Source organism: Eufriesea mexicana, unplaced genomic scaffold, assembly GCF_001483705.2.
Source record: "Eufriesea mexicana isolate 0111107269 unplaced genomic scaffold, ASM148370v2 scaffold3062, whole genome shotgun sequence".
NCBI lineage: Eukaryota > Metazoa > Arthropoda > Insecta > Hymenoptera > Apidae > Eufriesea > Eufriesea mexicana.
Genome location: NW_016911092.1, coordinates 484,729 through 511,854, shown reverse-complemented (window position 1 = coordinate 511,854; position 27,126 = coordinate 484,729). Strand labels below are relative to the sequence as shown.

General features: G+C 36.2%; 1 protein-coding gene across 1 annotated transcript in view; it reads left to right on the top strand.

Annotated features, from left to right (window-relative positions):
• The window catches only part of Nha1 (Na[+]/H[+] hydrogen antiporter 1), a 217,451-nt gene that overhangs the window by 11,407 nt on the left and 178,918 nt on the right, over positions 1–27,126 (top strand). The window lies entirely within an intron of this gene.

Here is a 27,126-nt window from a genome sequence, read left to right as displayed (position 1 = left end):
GTTAGCCTAATTTAAATAACAAAAATCCAGTCAAGTTATTCGCTGAAAAATGTAAATAAATTAATTATTATCATTATCATTTTTATTTTACAAGAGCATCGTAATTTTACAAGCATGTTTTAGATGAATAGTCACCTAATTATAGGTTAGACATCCAGAGTAGCCATTTTCTATCGAGTACCTAGTTCCTCCAAAATATCGATTATCGATTCTGAGTCGACAGTTAGTCGAAGTTTGTAAAAAATCTCTCGATTGACCAGCTCCCCTTCGGCTGCAGTTTCACTGCAATTTCAATCTCACAGATGAGTTGCTCGGTGTTAAAACTTGTTAGCAACAACTGCGATGTCGAGCTGCTCATCTTTTAACGAAGTTACCAACCTCGGCGGTGTAGTCCTCACTTTTCCAACTCTCCTGCCGAACCTGTTATGAAAGCAATAATTGTACAGTATTTCGTTGCTAATCGCATTGTCTGCCGCTTATAGTGCAAAATTTCCGCTGTTCCATTTCCTAGGATCACGCCTCGCATCTGTTTGATTTCTGCACAATTGAAACCGAAGATTGTGCTACGTGAACGGCGAGAGATTAAATTTTAATACCATTAAGACCTTTCCTTTGTCATCAATTTCGAAATTTTCTTCCTCAAACGTTATACTTTTTCAAATACTATAAATTTTCCGAAAATATTTTCTTTCATTCGGAAAGTTGGTAAAAGTATATCAACAGGTATATAATAAATTTTATTTCGGAAAAATCGATTGTTTCATTTATTAATTTACCAAATTATTAGCAGTACTATATAATGATGGAAAAAGTTATCAGCAACTTATTATGGTTCAAAAATAACTATAAATAATTCAATTATATGATCATTAGGATTTATTTTATTATTTACAATTGGAGGATTAACTGGAATTATATTATCCAATATGTTACAACATTGGTGTATATGTACGTGATATTTATGTAACATACATATACATATATAAAATTGTATTTTTCAATTTAAAAATTCGACGAATATTTAAAACAAAATTTATAATCACTCGTTTTTAATTTTCGAAGAGTACTATTTAGAAATCGAAATTTGTTCTTCAAAGAAAAATACCCTTTTTCAGTTTTTCGGCATGCGAATGTATCCTATAACAAAGTCGCGAATTTTTCCATTTAAAGCGATTTAAAACGCTGGAGGATCCTTCTCGGGTATAAATTTGCATGTTCGTGCAGTACTCGCAAAACGGGCACGTTTCACTTAGAAGTATTACGAGAGTTTCGCAGTTTCGAAGTCAAAGTTTTCGACCATTCGATCACGTTTGTCAAAATAAGCCGAGCATGGTTCCTGCGAGGAAATTCGGGAATCTCGATAATTCACGTAGAATGGTACTGAGTTATTTGAACCCTTGTCTGCATTCAATTCTCGGATGCAAACGACTTGCGCGATTCTGCTGCAAGCGAAGGAGAGATGAGGGATCGAAGAACCCGCTAACAACACTTCTTCGAGAAGTACTTTCGCGACTTCCTTCGGGGAAGGACAATAACCTTCTTAAAAATCAACGACGCCGTGATAAAAAATTCAACGTCATATGCACGATTAAAATACGATCGGCGACGATCGATCGCGAATAAATTTTCCCTGCCAACCGTTCCGTGTTGGCTATTAAAAAATCACCCGTGTTAAATGCGAGACTATATTGGGATTAAAATTAATTTCCGTGGAAACTTGAATGGGCTGAAAATTATTTGAATAATTTCCATTTGAAAATTTAAATTCTTAAATATTCAAATATCGGTATACGATAAAACGTGACGATAAAATATTTTAATTAAATGTAAAACTCATATTGGTATACAATAGATTTTAGATATTCGTGTTAGTAACTATTATGCATTCAAAAATTTTCGTATTAACACTTTGACTGCAGCGAAATTTTTATATAGCACGCTCAGGGGTCCACGATATCAGTTCCATTATTCTTGCGATATAAGGAGGAATTTTTAAACAATATCATTAAAATAATGGTGCAAATTGTTAATGTCTTATATTTATTTACGTTGTTCAAATTTCCAAAAAATTGTTAAAATGAAACAAATATAAGTTTTTAAAATTGGTTTGAGACACTGGTGACCATCATAGCCCCACTGAGGAGACAATGATCACTGATGAACACCATGGCAGTCAACGTGTTAATATTTTTAATAATAGAAAATTTTAGGTTTATTTTTCCAACGCATAAAATATTTGCCATTCTTTAACAGAAAATATTACACGGATACTAGATTCGTACGATGTCCACATAAATCACGAGTGGTTTAGCAGAGACTATATTTTTCAAAATATTCCAAGCTGTCAGAATTTTCCTCCCAAAACATCTTGATCTTCCAAAATGATCTGCCCACGTAAGTCGCTGGAATACGCGACTCGAGCTGGTTAAACGAATTATTTCAATTTAACTGGCTTCTAACCTAAGTCCTGCTACGTGACGAGACTTTCTCGAACTTACTTGGACGGAAAATTTGATTTTCTCTTGAAAGAGGAAGCATTTTACGGTTCTTCGACTCGAAGAAACTCTGGAAACCAAAAATTCAGAAGTATAACGATAATTTTCCTGGAAATCAAAGAAACTCGATTTTTCACAAGCGAACGTTACCATGCATATCTTATCTTTTTTTTATCTCTCATTTCCTCTTCGAACTTCTGAAAATTTCTACTTTCTATAATTCTTCTGCATTGGGTTCTATATTGAGTTGTACGGAGAATTCGTGCCTATTTTGAAGGAAAATTAACATCAAACGTAACAAGCGGAGTCAAATGATCCTTTCCAAAATTGCGACGTGGTACACACGTCGTCAGGCAATTGTCACAGAAACACTGGACCGTTCTGGCACACGCGTCTGTGAATTTCTTGCCAGCGCAAGTGGTTAGCAGGCCCTGTCTTAGACTGGGATACTATTGGAAGGTCGGGGAGTTACATGCATAGGAATTGGAGGTTTCCCGAAGACTTGCGAGAGTCCTCGAAATCGAAATCCACCTAGTGGCAAGGGTGAGAATGATGGTCGCTACATTTCTTTTGCTCACCTGGTTTTCTGTAAATTCGTATATTATGTGATTGGTTCATTTCTCGCTTTCCGTTTTTCTCTTAATTTATTTTTTATCGAGAAATATTCTTTGCGTAGCTTGTGTACCATGAGGGGTCATATGGCTACTTACCCTTAAGGTAAGAATAGGTATGTGTAAACTACTGGTATGCTTAGTGTTGAAACGCGGGAGATTTGAATTTTAGTATGTTTATATAATTATAGTATATTTATTAATTTAATGAAAAATCACAAAATCCCAAGAATCTCTCGTACCATGTCAATTTTGATATCCTACATCGAGCAAACATCACCCCTAATCTCCTTTTATATTTCTTACACGATCGTTACGCTATGAAAACAGTAGCCTAACCTGTCCTGATCCTAGTAGCCTAACCTGTCCTGCCCCAATTGGTCTTGACAGCGTATCCATAGTCCATTGAAATCTACATTGGATTTAGTTCTTAGCTCGGTATCGCTTTTGGAACGATCCATGTAGACCTGTACCACTTGCCGAGTCTCACCACGAAGGTGGCTACAGAGTCAGCCTTGGACCCCAACTTCAGCCACTCTTCGTCGCATAAGCCTGGGTATTCAAACCGTGGCCAACGGGAACGGTGCTGACTCTAAATAGCCCATAGGCTCACGTAAAGAAAGTTAGACCAAGGAACATCGATCTCCTCACAATGGGTCTTTGCATGGGAGTCTTATCGTACATTGGTCTCAGGGCTCTATTAGCGATCTAGAGCCACGAGGCAAGCGTCGCTTTTCTGAGGAGATAAATTTTGCTCGTCGATCTTGATAAAAGGATTACTAGCCGATGATTATCTCTGGAAAGTCTTTGATAATTTATTGCGGCGAATATTCAGAAGACTCGGAAGTTGTACCTCTGCTAGATTTATCGTTTCGTTGAATATATCAATCCTTTAGGGGTGTGCTACTGTTTCGTTTCGGCTATTGCACTTCGCCGTTCGCAATTTAATAAATTAGAACTGTGGACTATGAAGTACTATAGGATGTTTGTTATACGCATACATAAATTCAATTTTTTCTGCGTCAAAACACGAGTTTCGAGCGTGGGTTAGACTGGTTTATCGTTTCATGGCTGTTTGCTACGGAGCTGGTTCGAAGCGTGTTAAATTTTCCTCTAACGGTGTCGGTGCAAATGGAGAGTGTCATTCCATATTACCGATACTTCATTCCTTCTTTTTCCCTTTTTGCTTTCGAAATTGAATATCGGTTTCTGTCATAATCCCGAATATTTCGGAAACATCGATCGATTTATCGGGAGAGAGCTGTAATTTCATTGGTAAACAAAACTGTGGTATTGCGAACTGTGGAGGGCTCTAGCAAAGGAAATAGAAAATTAAGAGCGGTATTGAGCTAAGCTTAGGCGTTCAGAGTAATATCTGGAGTACGTACGGATGGACAAATGACTCTAGGAATGCATCAGAATGTCTGAAATACCTGGTCCACCGAGGGCGAGATCTCGTGGGAAATGAGTAATAAACGAAAAGAGCTTAGGTATGAAAGAAGAACGTGTTAGGATTTAAATAGGGATGCAAGGACGCTGGCGAGTTAGAATGCGTGGAGTTCAATCATAGTTAGTAGAAGATCATGTGTTTGAGAGTTCAAGAATTGAGAGAAACATAGTATAATATTTCAGTTTAACCTCTTGCCTTACGATTTAAGATTCAACAGCGTGGTCCCAAAACGTAAACAGACTTGCAAATACGTGGGGCACATCAACAAATCATGGACGTGACACGTGGTGTTCACATTTGGCCCGGCCGACGTACCACGTGCCAGGCCCGTGATAGTCAGTTTCGACCCAACCGATGCACCACGGGCCAGGCTCGTGATAATCAGTTTTTGCTGGAAAACTTGACCACGAGCCTCACACGTGGTTGTAGACCAAATGTTAAATAAATCGGTTTGTTATTAAAAATAAGTCGTTGTTTATTAAGCGAGCAGATCTCTGTCCGCATAGGATTTATCTATCATTAATCCTATAAAACGTCCCCTAATTTTTCGATTAAAGAATTCGAACTCAGAGCTAGCAGCCTACCCTGGGTACACGCAAAGTCGTAATGAGCTACGTGACACGCGCAGTAGCATAATCCATCAAGCAAGACTGGCAAGTAGCGCAGCGTAACTTCATCAGCTAGTATCAGTGATCATTCAGCGTGTGCGTGCGCGTAAGGGTCAGGCCGACTGACCGGACGAGGAGCAGAAAGATAGATCAGAGAGATGAGAGAAACGTGGGAGAGGGATATTTGCAATTCCGATGTCATCTTCGACCTCGTCCCTCTCTTTCTCTCCTCCCTTCCCGCTTGTGCATCCTTCCTCTCTGTCCGTCCACGTTCATCCGTTCAGCCTGTTCAGCGTGTACGACGAGCACGAACGACTCTCGCGTGACTGCCGTCGTCGTGGCTGTGGAATGCCCGATGAAGGACGGAAGTTGGCGTGCCTGCGAGTCGAAGCGTAACACGGAAGATCACGGATGGCCTCTCAGGAACCCGGCTTCCTCGCGATCGTGGCAGAGAAATTCGGAAGTTCGTCGATCACGTTCCTCGACATAGACACCACGCACCAGTCTCCGAGTGCCTGCTAACGATATCGCGAATCCACCAAAACGGAAATTCTACTTCGTCAGAGTTCTCGCTCTTTGCAGTTGGACTCCTTTTTTACCATGGGGTTTACTCGCGAAGGGTGCCATATGGTAAATATGGGACGAATTAACGGGATCATACGGCTCTGTCAGTCTTAATTTTGGACGAGTTCGAGAGATCATACCTGATCACTCTTGGCTTTCGAGACAGGAGACTCAAGCATGACGTGGTATTAATATTCATTTAGATTCCGCATTTGTTAGGTAGCGAGATAGGGTAAGGTTTGGATGAGTTGAAGAGGTTATATTGTTGTGTTGACCCTTGGGTTTGAAGATTGGAGACTCGAGGATGATCTGATATTAATTTCTATATAATATTGACATTTGTTAGCGAGATAGGATAAAATTTAGATGAATCACAGAGATCATACCGTTTTGTCATTCCTGACTTTCGAGAATGTAGACTCAAGCATAACGTGGTATTAACACATTATTGATCTGTGACGAGTTAACTAGTCTTTTCGTGCCCAAACTTTGTTAACCGATGACGAGTTAACTCGTCATTGCACTTGCATTATCTATTTCAATTTATGAAACCCAGGGCGATATAGAATATTGCGTGTGAAAGTGATTTTGAAGATTGGATTACAAAATAATAGCCAGTGACATGACATAGTTTCTGTGTAAAATTGCCGGTCAACAAAGTGTCAATATTTATCGAGATTTCGCGTTTGTTAGGTAGTGAGATAAGGTGAGGATTGGAGAAATCGAAGAAGTTATATTCTTCTGTTGACTCTTGGATTTGGAGATTGAAAACTCGAGAGTGATCTGATATTAATTTCTATATGATATTGGCATTTACTAGCGAGATAGGGTGAGATTTGGATGAATTAGAGGGATCATACCGTTTTGTCACTCCTGGTTTTCGAGATTGTAGACTCAAGGATGACTCGGTATTAATATTTATCGAGTTCTCGCATTTATTGGGTAGCGAGATAGGGTGAGAATTGGACGAATCGGAGAAGTTATATTGTTCTGTTGACTCTTGGGTTGGGAGATTGGAAACTCGGGTGTGATCTGATGTTAATTTCTATAGGGTATTGGCATTTGTTAGCGAGATAGGGTAAGGTTTGGATGAGTCGAGGAGATTATGTTGTTCTGTTGACTTTTGGTTCTAGAGATTGGAGACTCGAGGGTGATCTGATGTTAATTTCTATAGGGTATTGGCATTTGTTAGCGAGATAGGGTAAGGTATAGATGAATTAGAGAGATCATACTGTCTTGTCACTCTTGATTTTACAGATAACAGACTCAAGGAAGCTTTGATGATATAGTTTTTATATAGTCTTCGTCTTTATTGGTTCAGTTTACCTAGACTAGGGTAATTTAGGGAGATCATGTTGCTGTGACTCCTAGTTCTGAAAATTGGAGGCTCCAGTAGGAAATTTAGATAACCACATGAAAGGAGGTCGAAAATAAAGACACTAAGGCTACCGTATGCACAGTTATCGAGGTACATTTTTATTTACATTATGATTCGGGTGAAATGAAACGAGTAAAATTTCATTCTTACAATTTCACGAAAATTGTAGTTTCGAAGAAGATATTTTCTGAGTTATTTTCGTTTTTGGTCATTTTTACTCGTAACGGCTACATGATAATGAGAATGTAATTACTCTAACAGTGTTTCTTGTATTACGATATGTTTCACCAAGAAAGCATCGTGTTTCTAATTATCACGGCGTATGTTTCCCATTTTAAAAATTACACTTGACATGCATCGTCAGCGTTTCCTGGCATATTAGAATCGTTAAAAATCTGATTTGCTTACCAACATCGAGAATTATCGTGTTTTTAATTAAAGATAAAATTTCGACGTACTTTCGTGCAATTTTTTCCTCGCGGTATCAATTACTATTAATTAATAGTGAAATATTAAAATATTCGACTTTTCAAAATAACGCGCGAATATGGAGTCACGGTATCGAGATAATTTCTATTCATATAATTATGTTTGTCAGTATCGATATTAACATCGTCAATACCTAATTTAACAGTATACAATTACTCGCAAAACATAGCACAGCTACACACAACGGTCTCCCATTCGAGTCCAAATCACCAGATACACATTGGTATCGTAAAGTCATTGCATAAAGTACATATACAAATTAATTTCCAGTCTTCACCAACACGATTTAATTACACGTAACGTAACAATTACAATTATCTAAAACACACAGTAAGATATAATAAATCTGAAATTGAATTTAACAAATCTGTAAATTTAAAGATATTAAATTAACAACTCCTTTTATCACTGTATTTTTATTTTTATTTTATTTTCAACCTCATCGATGTATATATGTATATATAAAATCGCAACGAAGAAAAGAAATTCTCACATAATGACCCTTTGCACTCGAGAAGCACCCTGCAGTCGCCATTTGATAAAATTTCGAAGCTCGATTTTAATTAATATATCAAATTTAAGATAATGTGACAGTGCGCGAGGTATCGAAAGTAAATCATTCTACCTGCTAATTATTATACGATTTCTTACTTGCTGCTTAAAGAATATTATCAATTTAATAGCACAAAATTTTTCAACTCGAACCCTTCTTTAGCCAAAAAAATCATCGAGCGCAAAGGGTTAAACGACTTTGAAATTTCATCAAATATTTTTCATTGAGAAAAATAATTTTAAACAAATATATTTTCAATTAAGTTTAAACTTGGAACCTTGAATCTCCCAAGAAAAATATTTTTAATGAAATTTTCGTCAAATATAAATTTTGTGATATTAAATAAAGTAATTACTGTTGTAAATTAAATTAAACTATGTCACTACCGATCTTTAATGGGTACCTAACTATAACGTGCACAGATTATAGTAATTTCAGCGGTACGATGAATACGAGCGAATATATTGATTACAGTTCTTTCTTAATATGAGTTGGTACCAATTTTATTCTTAAAACAGGTGTATGTGTTCGGTGATTGCAAAAAGGAAAGAAAATTCTGGGACCAGTCATTTTTACTGGGTTGGTAGTTCTAGTGTTAATTATTATACGATTTCTTACTTACTGCTAGAAAAATATCATCAGTTTAATAGCAGAAAATTTGTCAACTCGTTTATCTCTTTCATCAAAAAATCGTCGAGTGCAAAGGGATAAATTATCATATTTTTCCTTTTGCTACTTTACTTTGCTGCTAACTAAAATTATTCCATTCAATTTCTCCGTCACTTTTCATTCGATCGTAGATCAAACACGCATAGAACAGTAGTTAATTAACAGAAGCTCTCCACTTTTGTAATGACGCTTGTCAGATCGATGTTGGCGAATTCGAACACGTTTTCGCGAGTATCCGGCATTTCGCGGACAAGTGTGCCAACATCCACGGCATAGAGCGTCTGAAATATCCGATCGGCGGATAATACGCCTCGGCGATCGCACGCGCGCGGGATCGTGTGTTCACGGTTAATGAAGAATGAAAATTCGCGACTTCCGCGAGCTCGAGTCGCACGGGTATGCGAAATCATGATTAGGAGAACGACGATTCGCGACGCGTGCGCTCGTTGCCCGATGATATACGCTCGTTCCATCCGACAGTGATGGGAAAATATGCGTTTGAAAGAGGGATGTGTCCATTTCAGCGGGAAAACGCGGATCGTCCTGGGAAGAGGGCGGAATAAGCGTGGAAAAATCGAGGAGAATGTAAACCGGAGTGAAGATCGCGAGAAAATTAAGGGAATTGTTTTTTGAGTCGGTTGCACGAAAAATTTCTAGTACTTTTTGAGGGTTCATTAACCTTTTGCACTCGTATGTTGCCATATGGTCGTCATCCTATGTTTTATTATTATACCTATATTAAATTTGCGTATTTTTCTAATTTTTTTCTATCAAAACCAAGTTAAATTATAATATCTTCCCATGAAATTGTTTTCATTTTAATCGAATATGAAAAATTTCGAATTGATTGGTAGTCTTCTGAAATATAAATACTAGTGCAAAGGGTTAAACGACTGACGTGGTAAATGATTAAAATAGGAAATAGCGAAGCTTCGAGAAAAATTTTATACAGAATCGCGTGGATTCGATATTTTTCAGTTCAGTGGAAAATTAATTCGGGTCGTACGAAGCTAGGCTGTTTTTGAAAAAATTAGATAAAATTATCAGTGAACTTTGTTATTTTTGAAATAATACACGGATATTGATATCGGATATTTTTATTTGAGAATTATTTTATTGGGAAATTTAGACAGATTCTGGTAGATCAGAGATTTCCTAATTTATAATAGCTATGAAATTACTTTGTGTTCAACGAATACAAATTTACCGAATATTGTAATTTGCAAATTAAGAAACGAATATTCGAAACTAGAAAATTTTTATTATACGGTTCTTCAAAATTTTATTTGATATATATGGAGAGATTTTGAAGGAAAGTTATATAAACGAAAAAAAATATACAAAATTTCAAACTTCGTTCAGTAATAAATCTTATGATAATGTAATTTTTCTAGTATACTAAATAGTACATTAATAAAAATATCAATAAATGCATTTTATTTCAATTAATTCCTTTTTTCTATAATTTAAATAATAAATAATAAATAATTCAAGTAATTTCTGTAATCAAATAATAAATAATTCAAATAATTTCCGTAATCAAATAATAAATAATAAATAATTTAAATGGAACTTTCCGAAAAACGCTCTCAATTCTGTCATAGTTTCCATAAATTCATTAACAGTGATAACAGTTAACTAGGTTTACACATCGACGACAATCGACGCGATCAAAATCGTGTAATTGAGATTCCAAGTGTTGTAATGCGTATCTCGAGAAGGTATTTGAACCGATAAGGAAATGATTATTTCGGTCATATGATTTAACTTATCGCACTTTTATATCGATCTACATCGAGTACTCGATGCAATACGTTTGCGAAACGAATCAACAGGAAAATAATCTTAATTCTCGATTAATGGTACTACAAACGTTCCATTAATCACCACAATTTCAATTTTAGCGATAGAAAATTAACGAGTACGAAATCGACGATTTTTCGACATTAAAAATTCCACGAATGTTAAATCAATTATTATATTACATATCATTTTATCCTTCCGATAAAATGCACGAAAATTTTGTAATTATTTTACAATCGTCGAATAATAACACGAAATATTTTGTAAAATTTGATAGGTATCTGAACGCACGAAATTAATTATATTTTACAATAATTTTATTAAATATTTAAATATCGTTGGACCTTCGTTTTTTAAAATATTTTGTTCGATGTAAATTTTAAACGAGGAAGTATAAAAATGACGTATCATTGATTTATTTTAAGTCAAAAATAAACATCGTTATTTGTCTGTCAGGTGGTGATTAGAATTAATATGAATCGCACAGGGTGGTGAAATTCCATAGGAGATATATCGATCAAGATAAGGAGAGGATACCTCGAGTAGTATAAAAATTTTACTGCTTGAAAATTTCGATGAATGTGTTTTCCATGTTTTCTTATTTCACTTTTTATCTAAATTGATCAACTCCGCCATTTTGAATTTTTATTAATGTTAGTGCCAAAGCACTTAGTTGATGCATACCTATCTGTATACTTAAAATAAATTTTTATTTTCCATTGTCGACAAATTAGTAATTTATTTAATACACTTTGGCTATTTTAATTTTGATAATATTAATATCACGTTCCGTAGGTGTTTGAATTATTACTTTTATTATCGTCGAATAATTATGAATGTATATTAATTGGTAAATAAAAATTTAATAATTATTGTAAGTTTTATAATTAAAAAAGAGGAAATGTTAAGAAATGTTAGGAAATGGAAATTTAATAATTATTATAAATTTTCTAACCGAAGAAGAGTAAATGTTAGGAAGTAGAAATTTAATAATTATTATGAATTTTCTATCTAAAGAAGAGGAAATGTTAGGGAATGTTGGGAAATGGATATTTAATAATTATTATGAATTTTCACATTACAAAAGAGGAAATGTTAGGAAATAGAATTTTAATAATTATTATGAATTTTCTCATTACAGCAGAGGAAATGTTAGGAAATGTTAGGAAATAGAAATTCAATAATTATTATGAATTTTCTAATTAAAGAAGAGGAAATATTAGGAAATATAGAATTTCATGCAAGAACAGAAAATCTTCAGAATTTCTTCACTGTCGTGTTGCAATCTTTCAGAAATTTGCGTTGGAGGAAGCTCTCAAAGTAGTTTCCTTGAGCCAGAATACCACGTTATTCCACGATCACGTATTACCTCATAGATCGTAAACGGAACACAGATTACCAATCTTTCGCAAAATGGCATTAGCTTGATCTAAGACCAAGTTACCGTTACGTAGCTCGGATTGTAGCTCTCCAATCAAAATACCTTGCATAATAGTCATAGATACATTACAACGATACCATAATCCAATAACTCGAAACGTTGTCTATCTAATAAAAATCCGACGAATCAAAATAAAATTAAATCAACTACCTTAATAAATTACCACGAATTCGATTTCGAATAGGTTTTAGTCTCTCCAAAAATATTTATATAAATTTTTAAAATATCTTATTTTAATTTATATTTCTTGGAAAATGAAATCAGGAAAGGAAACGAGTACTAACTTTTATGCAAATGAAAAAAAAAAAAAAATAGGAAGATATTACGATGATGATTTTTGAGGAAAAATATTATTGACGCAAGTGATCATTAAGGGTGAACAGTGAAAGCTGGCGATTGCCTGGTTTAATTCCAAACCACCTGGGTAAGTGAAGAAGAAAGGGAAGACGGTAATGCGCAGGTAATGTCGAAATTATGTACACCTGAGAAGGTGAAGAACCGTAAATTTAAGACAGGTTGGCTGTAATTGTGGTGTACGGTGTCTCGTTGTACAGGAAATTAGGAGGGTTTCCTAGCTACCTCTTAACAACCACTGAACGCGACTTTTCTAATTAAGTGCTTAGTCGTGTCGTCGATGCTTTAATTTTATTCCGTGCTTACACGTGAGCATACATATGTATATGCAATTCAAGCGGTAACCACGCGACTAAATAACGAGGTGAATATTTTCTGTTCATTTTTCGGCATGATAGTTAACGTTAACACGAATATCATCTCGTGTCTTTTTAATTGACAACGATAAATCGTGTGGTTCATTCAATGATTCACAGATTCCAGATTTTTTAACGTGAATGCGATTATTGCAATTGCAATTTTGATGATTTATGGTTTTTCGTGATTTGATTTGAACGTACACCAAAAAACTCAAAATTGTGATTTGGAAACAGAAAATATTTAAGGAATTTTCATCACTAAATCTCCTAATTTGCAGTGGAATTTAGCGTTTAAGAACTTTACGCTAGATGTCAACTTTGGATTTTTACCTTTAGAGAATCGGAAAACCATTGTTTCGACTTGACATGAAACTTAGTTGACATGAAACTATTATATCTATTAAAAATATTCGAAATTCTACACCAAAATACCCCTCTACACGCTCTATTTCCAAACTTTTTGGCAAAACTTTGATTGTGCGGAAGAACAAATGATAACGGAATGGATCGTATGAACAGGATATCTATGATTGTATCGAGTAATTATATAATAATCGTAATCAGTAATCTTTTTAGCTTGTATTATACTCTTAGATCTCTTAGCTCGTGAATAAAATACATACTGGAATTGTTAATCCTTGAAATATCGTTTCCGGTATTCCGTTCATCCTTTTGTTTAGGACAGACTGTGTATCTAAATGTGAAGGCTCTGAAAATTTACAAGTTCCAGTGTTAGGGCCCTAGGACCGCAATGTCCCAGGTCATGTGAAAGACTGTTTTATGTCCTTATTGTCAGCGTCCCTTGACTTCTATACACTCATTGTCACCTAAGCCACCACTTGGGTAAACCGTAAGAGTTCTCCTAAAGTACAGTTCATTTAACATTTGGAAGCTAGACACAACCTTCCTCAAAGAACCGTCCGTCACTAATCGTCGCCAACTAAGATCGACCTAGTGACGATATACAGGAATCAATAATATCCTTTATTTCCTTATATTGCCGATCGGAACCATATTCCTACATATCTGTTTAGCATTTTGGTGGGTCAGTCGCACGTGCGTCCCGTCTGTTGGGTCTGGTCCCAAGTACTGCTCTGTCCATAGTCCTTGTCTTTGATTTATAATTTGTTAATCCTCAAGAAGGACGATTAGGCACGTCTTCCATGTATTATCGCCATCGCAACAAAAGCCTTTAACCTCTACTGCGATACGGCGAGTTTTATTTTACCCACGCTTTCATTTTTACAAAGTTCCTTCTAATTCAACCCTTATATATCTAATTTAATTTCCAATTCGTGAGGGTTTGTCTTTCTTCGTCTATCAACCACAATCCTTTGACGCCGCAATCCCTGCGCATAATCACCCCTCGTTTGAACCCTAGACAATGAACTCGTCTACTGGCGAGCACTGGCATCGAACCAGCCCAGGATCTAACTCGATTATCAGTCGGAAGATTCGGCTCTCACGGCGAAGTTGCGAGGTGCCTGTTGACCCGGATGCGGGCCGCGCGCGGCAAAATTAAACACCGGCAAGCGGACGCGAAGTTTTAATTGCGAGCGTTCGCGGATACTTCCGTGACTCATTGTAGACGGCGGCGCGCACGGAAGACGAGTAATTAATTCCGAACACCGGCCGTAATACCGCGCAATCGAGCCGCGAACATGCATCGCGTTCCACCCAGGCAGGAAGATGAATCGCGTCACCGGATTAGAAGCGACGACCTGGCCCGCGAGCTACTCGCGGCCGACGCTCCTGCACCCTCGTCCATTCTCGCGTCGTCTCGTGTCACCTGCTATCGACCAGAAGCAATTGGACACGGAATTCGGGCAACGATAGCCAGCCTAATCGCGTTGGGACAGCACTCGCGAGCGGACGCGTTCCAGCACGATGATCGACCATAGTCAAACACGCGACGCGACGCCTCGCGTTATGGAATCGAATGGATCAACGGTTGTGAGCCGACCCCTTGACGAATAATTGGCTTCGTTCCTGGTTGTTGGTCGATGGTGAAAGAGCAGATCGGGGTCTGAGGTTGAGTCTGCAAATGCTAATACAGAGTCTCCGTGGAGGAAACGATATTCCATTTTCAGGATCAATATTGTAGGGGATTTTAACCCTTTGCGCTCGAGAGACGCCCTTCAGTCGCCATTTGATTAAACTTCGAAGATCGATGTTCTAGTATCGCAGGATTTCGACTTCGTGTTTAGGTAACTTTAGCTTAGAAAATCATCGAGGGTTCGAGTAATAAGTTAATAAGGGTTCGGGTTAATAAGTAGTCGTTTTGCTACTAGGTAACTGTTTTATTTCCGCTATTGGCTGGTAGGTTAGTACCCCAAAAACGCATCCCTCGATTGTCTTCAAAAAGTTGCTCACACTGTGAATTGAATTTGGAAAGAAAATGATCAATTTTGTACAAACTTGAAGGGATATCGTGAGGTACCAATTAACGAAAGGCACTATTTCGGGTTCCCATGAGCTTTATTATGCGAAAGAAGGGCTGGTACCGAGAACATGGTGTTACTCTTAGGAAAAGGTCTGTAACGTTCTCTGATCGTCAATAAATTGATTTTTTCAAGCCCTAGGTCCAAATGTCGTGGTCCTCTTGTCCACGAGTCATAGGACGTTGTTCGTAAAGACGCAAACCAGGCCCCCATTGACTCGGGACCCTCGTGGAAACAAAATGTTGCTTGTCTATTTCGCATCCACGAATACGTTCTTATAATCATGCTAAAATTTGGTACCCATTTTCCTAAAATATAAATAAGGAAATATCCTCTTCTGAGATTTGAAAAATGGAAATAGGAATAGGAATGATCTAAAGTATCTTCAAGACACCTGCAATAGTTCACGAGATGCATATAATTTTAAATATGCGTGTAATGATAAATCGAGATGCACTTGTTCATATATGATATTCGATGTACGCAAGTTAAAATTATGGGAACTTTTGAACAGGCTGAATATGTTTGCAGCCATATTCCCTGGGAGTGACGTAAATCCCTAAAAGTTTGTCAAGTCCGATAGTTACATTTATAACACGCTTGGCAGCGAATGTTGCTATTTCCATGTTGCTTGTACAGTAAGAATAACGCGGTAATTAAGCTTAAACATAATACGTTAATCACTTTGTACGCGTTGTCCCTCCTCAGTTGTTTGCGTTCAACCGAGGTCCCAATTGCCTAGTTACATTTGTTTCAATCCATGTTAACTAATCCTTTGAGTATTTGCCATTCTATCACGTACAATTAACGCTTATTTGACGTACTCCTTCTACGCTACAAATTCTACGAATACATTGAATTTTGATTTCAAAACCACAAATCGTGATGATATAATTTTTAGAATAACAAAATTTCTAAGTGTAGGAATATCTTTTTGATAGAAAAAGATACTTACAAACTCCCATTTCTCACAAATTACTATTAAAATATCACGATTATCTACTATATGATCTGCTCATCCGTCAAATCGATTAGCTCCCCTGAGAAATAAATAGAAAATTATTTTAACCAGTCAGCTCTTTTCAAAACGTGCACCTAATCAAACAATGACGAGTATAGTCGTCAAGCACGGAGTATTTACGAATATATTTTAGTCTTCGCTAAAATTACAATTTAAATAATAAATGGTAACTAAATTTTACACTTGACGGATATAGTCGTCGTGGCACAAAATGCTGCAAAATATAAAAATCTCAGCATCGACCTGATACTTTGACACGAAAACTTAAAAGAAAAATGTAAAAAGCAGAGTTAATAATCGCTTCAGCCTGTGAATAACTCGTGTAACACTCGTTATCCTAAATCCACGAGGGACCTAAAATCACAGAAGGCTGTAACATTTTCGGAAACTCGAATCACGTAGAACCGAAACGAGAGCTCTCGTTTGCCCGACTTTCCGGCTCTGGTCATTAATTCGAATCTTATTACGCAACTTCTGTCTTCCCTCGCAATCGTTAAGGCGAAATTCGCGGAGGATGACTGTTCGGCCAGTTCCACTTTGTTGCGTCGCGTAATCAGGGGTCGCCGATTAAATTTACCGGTGTTTCTTCGCCCCTGGGAGTAGAAAAAAGGGACGATTAATTACGGGAAAGAACGATCGGCTTGCCGTTTCGCGACTTTCTCCAGACGTCGTTGAGACTGAGATATCCGGGGAAACAGGCAATTAACCGCGATGCCGGGACGATGCCGTCGCCTAATTCAGAAGTTTCTCATAATCGCGAACTTTCTTTCCACCTCCTTTGCTCGCCTCGCGTGCCATCGCGCCCCTGCGACTGTTTGCTTCGCTGAAAAATACCTCGGGACAAGTGTTATTCGAGGATAGGGAGCTTCCGGGATAAGCGAATCCGTCTTAAAGGCTTCGCGAGTGAATGGTCGACGTGAAAACTTTTGGAGCGGAGGGAGAGGTGAGCGAAAGAGGATTTGCTTCGAAATGCGTGTTCCAGGGTTGTTTAACTGCAGGTAAATCAGCGCTATTGAATGGGATTGAAGGATTTCAGGGCTGCTTTCAGGTGTTAGGGTACTTTCGATGGAAGAATTTTTATTATCGTTTCTGACAGGTGTATCTTTTGGGGGATGCTTTGATAGGGTTAGGGTGGTTCTTGAATGTTATGGTTATGACTTGTAGGTTTTTCATCTTGACTTTTGGTTATGATGTAAATCAGAATTATATGTCCAATTGTTGGTTATATTTAAGCGTATGTTAATATTGGCACGCGATTAATGTTAAATTTACTGAGGAATATCATAATTAATAATATTGTAATTTATATATGGATAGAAAATTGCAGATTTAATGATTTTAGTATTTGATTACAATTCTTTTAACAGTATTCAAAGATAATTATAATCTAGTTAGGATTTTAATTTTCTATTAATTTTATTAGAATTTATTTTTCGATTAAATTTATTTTCTAGAAGAGATTCCCAAGTTTTTGAGAATTAGGTGAGAGATTAGCGAATCTTTAATATAAGATTGTTTATTAATAATAATTTTGCGTGGTCAAACATTAAGGATGTTTTTGAAAACAGATAATTGTTTCTAAGGTGCCAGGTTAACGAAGCAATTTTTAAGAGACTTATACAGTGGATCATAAAAATATTTATGCATACGTATAACTTAATTTTTGGTTTTTCTTTACACTCATCTCTCTATCATTATCACGAACATTACACTTTATATCATTTTACTTTCATTATTTATTATTTATCTATAGTTTACCACGGCACGATATATTTATTAAAAATAAATGTATTTCTTTGAAAGTAGAAGTCTCCATATTTTTGTGGTCGACTATACTTAATAATGTAGCGTTATTGGATATACGAATTAGCGCTTTTGTAGATTCTGACGTAACATGCCGATGATATCGCTACCAAGTTTAAAAACGAACGTGAGTGAATTCGTGCCGACCTCAGAATTTATTTCGAATCCGCCATCTTCGAGATCCTTGTCAAATTTTTATACAACAATTTTCATCAAAAATCTTCCTAATTAAACTTTTATTTCGAAGAAGCGTTTACATCGGAACAAAGTCCCAGTCTATTATTTCGTTCAAACGAATTCAATATTTTCCTGGAAAATTGAAAACTTCCAAAATTCACGGGTTTATTGTTCTATCTTTGAGAACACTATCGTTTTATTATGAATATCGTTCTATTGTAAATTGTTGCGTTATATTGTCCAGCAATATTAACACTTCACAATGTCTGACCATTGTTCTCGTGTTTTTCGATCATTGTATTCCCCCAATCGCATCAACTCGCATTTGCTCGATCACTATGCCCGTGTAAACGTAATTTAATTACTTTCTAGATGTGATCGTTAAATACGCAAACAAATAAATAATCGGTTGTGCCGATAATACGCAACAGAAATAATAATTATAATTATTGTTATAATAATAACAGTAATCGTATTATATTTAATAATATTCAAAACTGGACCTCATTTCGTTCGAATTTTATTTAAAAAAGAAAAAATCAAAGAAAAGCGAGGAAATTGTCATGAGTGATATAAAATATTATATAAACAGGATAATTAGAAGGAGTGAGATCGAGATTCCGTAATCTAATTATTACCAAACGAATCCCGACAACTTGCTTCTTAGGACTTATTCCATTTTATTCTCTCAAAGGCGTCGTATTGCTTCTCCCGGTCTAAAAATTTTCGTTCACACCTGAAGAGAGATATTTTCGTCACGGCTACGCTCTATTGTGCTCGTTTTCTGATAACACGTCGAACCGTAAGGAGCACATGACCGCTCGCCAGTCATGTGAATGAAAACAACTTCGTACTTCGATCTTATTTCGAGCGCAGAAAGTGAATTCGAGATAAAAAAATTTCCTTGTCTCGAAACCTATTCGACGACCCATAATCGCGTACTAGATCTGAATGATCACAAATTGATCCTCGTTTTACGAGTAATGTAACGTAGTCGATGACAGATCTGATCGAATCGAATTGTTTCACGTGCCGTCTCAGTTTGTGGAAATTTCGAACGTTTAATAAATAGGGAAAATTTCTTTTGTGAATTTCGATACGTGAATAAAAACTATAGTAATTTATTTTTCATTTTAAATAGCCAAATTAAAATTACAATAATTTGTTTTTCATTTTAAGCAACCGAATAAAAATTACAATAATTTATTTTTTATTTTGAACAGCCGAATAAAAATTACCATAATTTATTTTTTATTTTGAACATCCGAATAAAAATTAGAATTTATTTTCATTTTAAACTATAAATAGACGAATAAGTATTGAAGAAATTTCTTTCTATTTCTAGTCGAAACATAAAAATTGATAAATAATCTTTGGAATCGAGGTGAAGTTAAATTTAAGTGCTTGGAACTTGATGCATAGTATCTTGTCACTCGTGACATTTTTCCTGTGTATTTAAATACTCGGTGTACTTACTCGATTGCACGTCCATCAAATACAACAGGTAAGACACCTGGTCACAGGAAGAATAGCGTATTTCATGACGGACAGAAATTATCACGACTGTCTTCTTTCTATCGTAATTTGTTTGAATTTCAACATTTTTAATCTCGGATTCGCAGCTTCGAATCTACAGAATTGTATTGATGAATAGCTTTTTATCGTGACTCGTGTGTGCCATGGGATTAGTAGTATAGATACGCAATGAATTATGAAACTGGGCAATGGTAACGAATAAATCGGAATTACCCGTTATCTTCCATTTCCTATCCGACATTTTCGAGTAAACGATTTTTCCTGATAAATTTTATTTAGATTTGCTTCGGTGAAGATGGCTCATTAGATGGATAATCTTCACGCTACGAATGGATAAACATAAATAAATTTTACATAAAACATAAACAATCATTTCGAATTTTAATAAAAATAATGACAAAATATATCTGATAAAACAAGAAAGAAAATAAAATCCAGCAAAATTTCATTCACACGTTCAAACATAAACAGAAGTTCGTTCACCTAGTACAACAGCACCAATAGCTTCACCCATGCCTACAGCACAGGGTGTCACAGCATCAATCAGTCTCTGTAGCACTCTACGCTTTAATTTCGTTCATTTACCCGCAATATCGCGGAATACGTCGCTATATCACCGCTTATCTCGTGTATTTTCTCAGAAGCGCGTATTTTTGCGATTAGGGTATCGATTTTGGCCAGTTGGATCGAGCGATCGCTGGCACGGAAGCGCATGACAAGCGAGCAGAGCATCGTGACTAATTCACACGCGACAGCACGCGTAACATTCGGCTGCTCAATAATTATCCCCTCGTAATCAACGCAATTAATCTGCCTGACGTGGGAGATGCTTCACTCTGGAGAGATAGGTTATCGTTGGCTTATTACGATACACCGCGGAAATCGCATCGGTGATCCTCGATACCGACCGAGTCTGGGGCAAAGGCGACACGGGTTTCGAGATTTTCTACCTTTCTTTTCCTTTTTTCCCCTTTTTTCCTTTTTCCTCGAGCTCGATCGAGTTCGAGTCGAGCTTGCTCTTTATTGCCCGAGGAACAAAGGGTTGAGAGTGGAGTCTGAGGTTTATCGTGTTGGGCCGTTACGACGTATGAATCTGAAAGGGAACGTTTGTGGCTGGTAATTCATCGATGGATTGCTTGTTCTTCCGGATTTGCTTGTATTTGCTGTTGTTAGGCGATGAGATTCTTCCAGTTTCGAGCATTCCCGATCGTTTCTTTCGAGCGAGGGGTGTGATGAGGGTAGGCATGCGTCGAGTAGTTCTTGCCTCTGTTTGTCTCCTTTTTAATTAGCGGTTAATTTCCATTATGAGCTTGTTGCCTACAGGTTGTAGTAGGTATTGTATAGTATGGGATTATGTTTTGGTATTTAAGGAAAAATATTTGCTTCGTTTTGTTTTGCGATTAAAAGGGGTGAGGAATGTCATAGGTTCGGTTATTCTATAATTCTATAATTCTATAACTTATTCTGTAATTCTATAATTGTATATTCCCGTATAGAATTCTATATTCTATAACTTATTCTATAATTCTATAATTTTATATTCTATAATTTATTCTATAATTCTATAACTCTTAAATAACTACATAGAGTTATTAGAATATTTTGACATAATTAATTAAATAACCAGAGAAAGGACCCTAATTCACCAGAGAATGAATATTTTCTGAATTAAATTAAGGGACATAGGAGAATAAATAAGTAAGTTAGGCTTTGGTTCTACATATACTTAAATTATTTTAATGGAGTACAATGAGACCACTGTTATATAATAATAAATGGAAAACAACAGTGTTTATATAAGAGAATATTCACATAACAGAATAATGAGCAGTCAGCAGCCAATTTATTCTATAATCAAAACAGAATGATATAAATAGATATAAAATAGATACAATTTATTTACAGATATTACGCTATCAAACCTCCTTTTTCTTTAATTTTTTCTCTAAATTTCTTTCATAAATTAGGTCACATCTGATCAATTTTCAATACAATTCTCTATTTTGTCGACATTATCATCTATTATTATTAGCCAGTGTAGGAAGATTGACATAAATTAGAGCCACAGTATCTCCAAATTATTATTATTTCTCCTGTAGAAAATCTCATACAAATTCCATTCTTCCAACATAAAGAATTAAACTTTACGTACGTTACATATTCTCATATACAATATAACATCAAAATATAGTACGTTCGTATAATAAAATATTCGTATAACCGAGGTTCTCCCTATTATAATTTCTCAGGATTCTCATCTTCACTCGCAATTTCTCCAACACGCCACATAGCTTTCGCAGGGATAATCCGTGACACTCTAGTTGAGGTAGGTCGCATTCGGCCGTCTAGCCCAACACGTATTGTATATAGTTCCGTATATACAAATTCCAGCGTTCCAATAGCGATACACGTTCCCACGTGACAGCGATACGACCAATGGTATCGGTCGTAAAAGCAGAAAATTATCGGGGCTCGTAAACAATTCGTTCGAACATGCTTCTATGCTCGACCATAATACATCGGGCCCCCTTAATTTACCCCCGTGGAGGATACAGAGTCGTGCAACACGTAAACAAACGCGGAGCCAACGACGTATAACGTCGACAATGAATTCCAACGACCCTCTGTCGACGGGTTTTAGTACCAACACGAACGTGTCGCGGAAAAGATCAAACCACCGGCGAAACGACGCGTCTCGCGGCGATTATACCGCGAGAGTGAAACGATTTTCGCGTCACGTTCGGGGTAGTCGCACCCCAAAAGCCACTTCGATCGTACGGCCATGAAGCTGTGAAATTTCAATTAATTCCCACAGCTTCTATCGATCTCGAATCGTCGCCTGTACCCCGATCGTGCTTTCCTGCCTGTTAGCAAGATACCTGATCGCATGATCTCTCGACTCTTGTGCAGTGATTGATAGCCAACGTGTTTGCGCGGTCTCCGAGTGGTATTTTTCTTCGCCGTTTTTGATACTCGCAGGGCATGTAAAGAGGATTTTTCAAACGACTAGACGAGTATTCAGTGTAAGTCGATGATATTTCGTTATAGTACAGTGGAATTTAGAGTAGGAATTATTAGAATATAAATTGATTAACTCTGTAAAACAAAAAGTGAATAAATGCAATGAAATAATGTATATTGTTTTTTAAAATTCCCTTTATAATTTAAATCGAAATAAATATCGTAGAATGCATAAATACAAACGTAACTTTCATCTAACGGTATATAAAATTTATAAGAAAAAATAACCAAAAGGTAATCGTTAGTAATGTTACCATTTTTACGTTACTGGAAGTGTTAAACGATTGGCAGGTGAAAAAAGTAATAAATTTAAATTTGACTAAATTTTACTTAAATTCTGATAAGACGGCGCTAAAAAATTCACCGTTATCATTCATGGCTTGTTAGTGCATTCGAGTTGCATTATTGCAACGATTTACATTAGAGAACGAAGTTAATCAAAGTGACCTCTGAAATAAATTATTTATTATCCAGTGGCCAAAAATTTTTGTCGTTTAATGGTGTTAATCTTAATTATCAGGGAAAGTTATTATAAAAATAATAATAAAAGTTATGACTATACCAAGTCCTTTGACACTTAAATTTAAGGTTTTTCAAAATGTGGAATTAATCGATTTGTGCAGTGAACGGCTCATATATACCTGTGCTGATAATTATGAAATTGGTTTGAGCCATATGTCTTTTCTTTCCACAATATTGGAGCTTTACGATTGGGTAAATTAAGAAATTCAATTTCGAATTACAAATTAAATTTATTTCGTGAAAATTATTTTATTTATTTATTTATTTATACGGGATTAACCCATTAGAAAAATTGCAAGAAAATTATTACAGTGAGGTATAAAATTAATGGTAACGAAGAAAAATAAAAATATACAAATATACAGACGAGATGTGTATAAGTGAATAAATCTAGGATAGGATAAATGTTGTTAACATTAATAATCATTCTATTAATACCCAATTGGTATGCAAAAGCGATTTTATATTGTTGCATATTAAGAAAATTGTATCGTCTTAAATGAAAAGTTGGAAAATTGATTGAGAATTTTTCTAATATATCAGAACAATTTATAAAACCATCGAGCACTTTATAAACAAGAAGAATATCAGAAATTTCTCTCCTTCTTTCTAACGCTGTTAAATTGAGTAATGAGAGTATGAATTCATAGTTACGACAGGTAACTGGCTTAGGTTGTCCAATATATTGTAAAGCTAAACGTAGGAACTAGCGTTGTAGCGTTGTAAATAGATAAAACAGAAAATGTAAAATGGACGAAACATTTGATTCTCCATTATACTTCATAATTATTGGCACATAGGTGTATCGATAGGAAAATTTTTCAATAAGCATATTTTCGTTAATTCTTCGCTTACGCCAATGGTAAATCGCATAATTCTGGAATGTACGAAGATAGAACGTAAACTTTTATCTACAAACTAAGAATTTAATCTTCGTTACGAGGAAAGATATTTTTCAATGCACGATATTAAATATAACAATTAAAGAAATTTCAAGATACTATATCTGCAAAGAATTTAATATAAAAATCAATGGCGCCGTAACAACGAATATCGATAATGATAAAATAAATAATTACTTTCTATTTTAAAAAGAGTAACGTAATCGATAACGACAAAAGATTAGATGCTTTGTAATTGCTATAATCATTTAATTAGACGGTACATACTTTTCACTGGTAAGTTAATACGAATGTTAAGTTATTATATTATGTCCTTAATCCATTAGCTGCTACGGTACCCATTTTGGAATTTTACGTACACTCGGTGCCAAAAATATATTTGCTACGCCTGACAGTTTAGTTTCATTCTATATATATCAGTCAATATTGTACGTAGCAAAAAGTGTGTATTCTGTGCTTCGTTTCTGTACAGCAACCGAACAAATTTGAAATTCGCGTGTGAGTTGAACGGGACAGATTTGTCATATTTGAAGTATTATACTTTTGCTTTGGTTTTTATATGAAATACCGTATATAAATATGTAATTTAGAGGTTATAGTAACGATTCGTTACTTACTCAGTCTTTTGTTTTTTACTGAAATGATTTTATCGATAATTTTATAACGATGCTCACTATGGGACTTTTTCAAAAATGTCAAATATTTTCAAAACGAAACATAATTTGAATATAATTATATAGACACGTAACCTCTTGTGCATATATACAACTTATCCGACTAAAAATTTTAATAAAAAGGAATTTGACAGTTAATGGGTTAAGATATGTTCAGTTACTCTCTGTTTATGTCTTAGATCATGCGAATATCCCTTCTCTGGCACCCCAGATTCCTGGAACTGGTTAATGCTATGTTGCGCATAAATTCCTGTGACCTCTAAACATATCTATCGTTTCTGTTTCTAAACTACCTCCTGTTTCGTTTTAACAATTAGTATCACACGTTCACTGCACGATGTCATTACTAGGCGTTGGCGTTCGCAATGCCAATCGCATACTAAACGAACGACAGAAATATAATAGAACGTTTTGATAGTTGAGCACTCCAGTAGGACATTTCGTTACTAAAAATCAAAATTAATTGTGTAATAAATTCTTCGTTCACGAGTATTTTCATTTATCGGATTGTGTGCGAGTTTTCTAACAGTTGATCTCACATTTCGTCTTTCTCTTTTCCTTCCCACTTTTTTGTTTCCTGATATCGAGAAGGCAATATTTGACGATATTGATAAATTATAAAGCAAACAAAGACGACGTCGTTGACGATAAAAATATTATTAGCAATTCTGATAATTAAAGCTCCAATATTTATTACTAAATAACAAAAATATTATTTTTAAAAATTCACGTTAGAATTTGCTTCTTGTTACCAATAATTTTACCATAGTAAATCGTTTATTTTTTCGAAATTTTTGAAGAACGAATCGCCTATTTGAATAATAAAATTGGGTGATTTTTAAAAAGCGGAAATACAAAAAATCAGTGGAGGGGAAATTTTCAAAAAGGTATCGTTGCACCTCGATCGTAGCAAAATCTTTTGCATGGAAAGATTTAACCTCAGAGAATGATAACGATTCAACTTTCCTTATCTCGTTTAATAGTAGAAAACCATGTCGCGATTAATAAAAATACAGCAGAAATGCGAGACGAGAAAGAATGAAAGAAGAGCGGAGATAAAGGTAATCGAATGAAATTTTGTAGTGGATATTCCAGTAACGAGCTCTGGGTAGAAAATTGAAACTATTCGTGTCGAGATTGCGATGAAATTGGTGTTTTATGATAATAAAAATTAGTCTCGCATTGGAAGAGCGATGGTGGTCGCAGCGTGCAACAAGTGACGATAATTCGGGACTCGAATAAAATTTCTAAGAAAATTCGAATATCGATTATACGACACACGAAACGGAAACAAAATTCGGGAAACATTCTAAACGCTTATCCACGAAGCGGTCATAAAGTATTCCATATTTATTTCACGAAAATAGCTATGGCAGAAGCAAAATCGAGATTATCACGAAACCAGTCACGTTTCCCAAAAGAGAAAAGCTGATCGCGTCCCTAGGTCGTGTGAGCACCCTTCTATCAATATTACATCATCTCATTAAAACAACGCGAGCAGTTTCCAAGTAGTTAGGTTCAAAAGGCTAGACCCTGTCATGACAGCAGTTTCGTAGAGAAGTATCGATTAATCGTGAAGAACATCGAAAAACCGCTATCATTTCCACCTAAAACAACTGACCAGAGCTAACCTGACGTTAGCGAGATGACCTAACGCGAAGAATATCATAAAACGCGAAGGAGCCGCGAAGCTGGAGCTGCAACGAGTTCCATCAAGCGTCCAACTAGCAGAAGCTCTGTAATTTTATAATCATCCGCTCTCGTATTCCGAGGCCGTTCCTCCGTTCCTCCGCGGTTCTCGCGGATCTTGCTAAATCAACGTGTCTGTTCGGATACGAGCAGGCTCACGACACAGGTCGGCTGGGTTAGGCCCCGAATAGACTGTCAATGAGGTGTCCAGCTGTGCCCATCCTGTGCGACGCGGTAACAATTATTCCGGCGACCGTATCGGTGTCCCTGCTTGCCCGTGTTCCAGCACTTTTTACCAGCCCCACCATTCGCATAAACACAGCGTAGCACACACGGTGCACACTTTGCGGCGTTTAGTCGGTAGTTAACCGTGCTCGTTTGACAGTATTCGTTTCCGCGCTCCGCGTGCCGTGCGAGACGACCAGCGTCGAAACGAGAAGCTTCTCCTCGCACCGATGAGGCTGGCCAGGCTGGTGATCCGTGCGTGGTCATCCTGGGAGACCTGGGTCTAGGATCTAGGCCCCGTCTAGGTGATATTCGGTTGGACCGTGTGATCAGGAAAGAGT